The 5,305-nt window shown below is 40.8% G+C and overlaps 1 pseudogene; it reads right to left on the minus strand.

The window, feature by feature from the left end:
- Positions 1-981: 981 nt before the first annotated feature.
- Positions 982-3,326, minus strand: LOC100410092 (peptidylprolyl isomerase domain and WD repeat-containing protein 1 pseudogene; annotated as a pseudogene).
- Positions 3,327-5,305: the final 1,979 nt, after the last annotated feature.

Raw genomic sequence — 5,305 nt, forward strand, 5'->3', positions numbered from 1 at the left:
ATATTTCTATTATCCCAAACAAAAACTTAATTCTCATTTAAAAATAACTCCCAGCTGAGGCATGAGAATCGTTTGAACCTGGGGGGCAGAGATTGCAGTAAGCCGAGATCGCGCCATTGCACTCCAAGCAGGAGGATAAAGCCAGACTCAGTCTCAAAAACAAAAACAAACAAAAAACTCCGTTTTCTTCTTCCCCTAGCTCTAATTTCTGCCTCTGAATTTGTCTGTTCTTGATAGTTCCTATCAGTAGACTAATAAGAAACATAAACTAAAAAAAAAAGTGTAATTTGAAGACGTATGAAAATATAAAGTTATCTGGTAGAGTTAAATATATGGACAAACATAAAAACATGTATTACTGTAATTTGGGTTCATAACTTTAAATTCTTTTATAGCATTTAAAAGACAAAAGAAGTAGGCTGGGCATGATGGCTCATGCCTGTAATCCTAGCACTTTGGGAGGCCAAGGCAGGTGGATCACTTGAGGTCAGGAGTTCATAAACAGCTTGGCCAACACGGTGAAACCCCATCTATACTAAATCTACAAAAACATAAGCTGGGCATGATGGCGGGTGCCTGTAATCCCAGCTGCTTGGGAGGCTGAGGAAGGAGAATTGCTTTGACCCGGGTGTTGGAGGTTGCAGTGAGTCAAGATTGTACCACTGCAGTCCAGCCAGGGTGACAGTGAGACTCCATCTCAAAATAAATAAATAAATAAATAAATAAACACAAAAGTATAAACATACTTATAAATCTATGCAAATAGATACATGATAAAAATATATCTTTTTAAAAGAGATGAGGTCTTACTATGCTGCCCACACTGGACTCAAATTTCTGGACTCAAGTTCTCCTCCTTCCTCAGCCTCCCAAGCAGCTGGGCCTACAGGCATACACCACCACATTTGGCTCTAAGATGTAATTTTTGAATTCAATAATATAATGTAGGGAGTGGTGGTGCTATAGTGGAGTAGAGTTTCTTTCTTTTTTCTTTTTAAACATTTTTAAAAAATAGCCTTTAATGGAAAATACAAAAATATAATATTGTATCTTTGAAACACGATCTGTATATTCAACAAGTACTAAGCTTCCTAACATAAAATAATCTCCTGTTTAATATTGCATTTTTATTTGTAAGATCATTAAAACAAATTTTATTTTACTTGACAGTAATATTTATGATGCTGACATCCTCATAGGGCTTATCTGTTTTGGGATTGACTTTGCCGTTGGAGATCCTCTGCACAACTTCCGTTCCTTTAGTCGCTCGTCCAAATACTTTGTGCTTATTAGCAAGCCAAGGCGTTGGTACTACTGTTAAGAAAAACTGGGATCTGTTAGTAGTTGATTCTGCGTTAGCCATGCTGAGTGTGTATGGTCTGTCTTGTCGTAGTGTTGAATGAAATTAATCTTCAAATTCTCCTCTCCATATGCTTTCTCCTCCATACCAGTACCTGTTGGATCTCCTGTCTGAATCATGAAGCCCTTAATTATATGGTGAAATGCATGCCCATTATAATAACCATTTCTGCTGTGAACACAGAAGTTTTCCACTGTCTTAGCAGGAAAAAGTTTGATATGAATGCTTCCCATGCCTGTGTGGATAATGGCACTATCTGAAACTGGTTTAGGTCCTTCGGCTTGAGTAGCTGCGATGACTTCTTTAGAGGGTTTCTCATTAAAAACATCTCCATCAGAATCTGCACTTTTCATATCTTCTGGTTCTCCTTTGGTAGACATATAAAATCTATTCTTTTTGAATGATGTACAGACTATTGTTGGGTCAGCTTGAATATTCTGAAGAACAGGTTTTCAGAAGCTTTCATCTCTGTAGGAGTTGCAGCACAATGCTTTTTGACTATTCCCTGGAACAAAGCTAATTACATCTCTCTAATACATTTTTTTTTAGTAATATATTGTTTTTTTTAAATTTATTTATTTTACTTTAGGTGCATACTATATCTGGCATTTCTCCCCATCCTCCCCTCCCTCCCCACCCCCCGCTGTCTCTCCCCTACCCACCCTTACTGTCCTCAGTGTGTGATGCTCCTCTCCCTGAGTCCACATTTTCTCATTGTTCAACACCCACCTATGAGTGAGAACATACAGTGCTTGGCTTTCTATTCTCTCTAATATTTTCTTCTTTGCCTAAAATACATTTATAGCTTTAATGCCCAGCGTTGTTCCATACAGCACAAAGTGTCCAGTTTCATCAAAAACTACACTAATTAATCTAACAGCATAGACCTTCTCCAACTCATGCTCCACAGCTATTCATTGACCAAATTCCATGTCCGGTAACTGTTGTCTCATCTGTTGCAGTTCAGTAAACATGTTTAGTGATTCATCAAAGACTCTCATGAGTTTTCCACATAAAAACCTGAAAATTCTAACTTTTCTGTCAGAACCAATAGTAGCTATTTTCTTCCCCTCCAGTGAAAAACATATGCTGGTTGGATAAGCCTTACACTTGGCAAATTCAAATAAATCACTCAGTTTTATATTCCCAGTTCACAGTTTTGGGGAATTTATATTTAAGAGGAGGCCCAGTCCAGTATTCAATCATCCCGGATTTGTCAGAAGACACTACTGCTTTGTAAACTGGGTTTAGCTGTATCTGAGTAAGAGGTGATGTATGGAGTTTGTAAAAATATGAAGTGGCTGGTTATCTCCTCGGCCATCATAAATGAAAATTTTTCCTGTACTCTTTTCAGAAGGAGCAACTGAAGAAATTGCATCCCCTAGGCAACAGATCCACTCACACTGTCCAGGAAAACAGCCAAGTTTCAGCATGTTGATCATGTCAAAGTTCACTACCTCAAACTCCTTCATTGCTTTATCATCACCCGCGGAACAGAACAATGCTCCCTCAGAGCTAACTGCAACACTCTCAGTAACTGCCGGTGACTACGAAAATGTTTAACAAATTCAATTCCCTCTTCTATTTTTTTCCAGAACTTGACATGTCCATCATGACTGGCAGTAATAATAAAATCTGTTTTGGTGCATACCACGTGGGTGATAACATCTCTGTGCACATAACTGCGCTCATATATGGATGCACTAGGGAGATTATCAAGACAGACTCTTTCAAACGCTAAGACTTTCTTCTTCGTGGCCGGTGTTGCCTCCACAGGTAAAGGCCTAACCCAGCGCTCTTCCTTCTCCTACTCATCCTTCTCTTGGGACACCGCCACTGCCACTGCCACTGCCACTGCCACTGCTACTGCCAGCTCTCTTTCGCTGAGTTCAGTTTTTTCCGGTTCCTCCGGGTCCCGGTGCCTTCTCCGTCTCTGTTGCAAATCGCTACCGCTTTCCACCGCCATATTGTTTGCATCGTCCTCCTTTTTTTTTTTTTTTAAGATGGAGTCTCGCTCTATCGCCCAGGCTAGAGTGTGGTGGCGCGATCTCAGCTCACTGCAACCCTACGCCTTCCAGGTTTAAGTGATTCTCCTGCCTCAGCCTCCCCAGTAGCTGGGACTACAGGCGCCCACTACCATGCCCAGCTAATTTTTGTATTTTTAGTAGAGACGGGGGTTTCATCAAGTTGGTCAGGCTGGTCTTGAACTCCTGACCTCATGATTCACTCGCCTCTGCCTCCTAAAGTCCTGGGATTACAGGCATGAACCACTGTGTCCGGCTGGAGTAGGGTTTCTATGTGTGAGTAAAGTTAAATTGTTTCAGATTAAAATAGATTGTTGTAAATCAAAACCACAATAAGGTACCACCTACTGCTCATTAGGATGCAATACACACACGCACGCGTGTGCACACACACACACACTCAAATGCATCTCAGCTTACCATGGGGTTACTTCTTGATAAACCCATCATAAGATAAAAATGTTGTAAGCTGAAAATGCATTTACTACACCAATACACTTAACCTACTTAACATCATAGCTTCATCTAGCCTACTTTAAATGTGCTCAGAATGCTTATATTAGCCTGAAGTTGGGCAAAGTCATCTACTGCAAGGCCTATTTTATAATAAAGTACTGAATATCTTTTTTTTTTTTTTGAGATGGAGTTTCCTTCTTGTTGCCAAGGCTGGAGTGAAATGGTGTGATCTCAGCTCACTGCAACCTCTCCCTCCTGAGTTCAGCTGGGATTACAGGCATGAGCCACCACGCCCAGCTAATTTTGTATTTTTGTTAGACACAGGATTTCACCATGTTGGTCAGGCTGGTCTCGAACTCCTGATCTCAATGGATCCGTCTTCCTCGGCCTCCCAAAGTGTTGGGATTACAGGTGTGAGCCACTGCACCCGGCCAAAGTACTGGATATCTGATATAATGTATTGACAACTGTACTGAAAGTAAAAGACAGAATGGTTGTATGAGTGTTCAAAGTATAGTTTCTATTGAATGTGTGTTGCCTTCGCAGCATGATAAAGTTGACAAATTATAGTACAATTTTTAATTGTATTAAAAATTTTAGGACAGACTTGGTGGCTCATGACTGTAATCCTAACACTTTGGGATGCTGTGGTGGGTGGATCATTTGAGGTCAGGAGCTTGAGACCAGCCTGGTCAACTTGGTAAAACTCCCTCTCATCAGGCACGGTGGTTCACACCTGTAATCCCAGCACTTTGGGAGGCCAAGGCGGATTCATCACCTGAGATTGGGAACTCGAGACCAGCCTGACCAATATGGAGAAACCCCCTCTCTAAAAATATAAAATTAGCCTGGCATGGTGGCACATGCCTGTAATTCCAGCTACTCGGGAGGCTGAGGCAGGATAACTGCTTGAACCCAGGAGGCGGAGGTTGCTGTGAGCTGAGATCAAGCCATTGCACTCCAGCCTGGGCAACAAGAGTGAATCTCTGTCTCTAAAAAACAAACAAACAAACAAAAAACCCCATCTCTGCTAAAAAATACAAAAATTGCCATGTGTAGTGGTGGGTGCCAATAATCCCAGCTACTTGGGAGGCTGAGGCAGGAAAATGAGTTGAACCCGGGAGCAGAGGTTGCAGTGAGCTGAGATCGCACCATTTCACTCCAGCCTGGGAGAAAGAGTAAAACTCCATCTCAATATAATAGCAATAATAATAAAATTTAACATATTCTAAAAATAGGGGATGGTCTATATATATAAAACAGAATATAACAAATGTTGATGTGGATGTGGAGAAATTGGAACTCTTGGGCCTTGCTGGTGGGAAAGTAAAATGATGCAGCAGCTATGGAAAACAGTATACTGATTTCTCAAAAACTTACAAATAAAGTTACCATATCATCCAGTAATTCCAGTTCTGGATCTATTCCCTGTCTTAATCTGTTTTCTGTTGCTTATAACAGAATA

The sequence above is a fragment of the Callithrix jacchus genome, chromosome 5, assembly GCF_049354715.1.
Source record: "Callithrix jacchus isolate 240 chromosome 5, calJac240_pri, whole genome shotgun sequence".
NCBI lineage: Eukaryota > Metazoa > Chordata > Mammalia > Primates > Cebidae > Callithrix > Callithrix jacchus.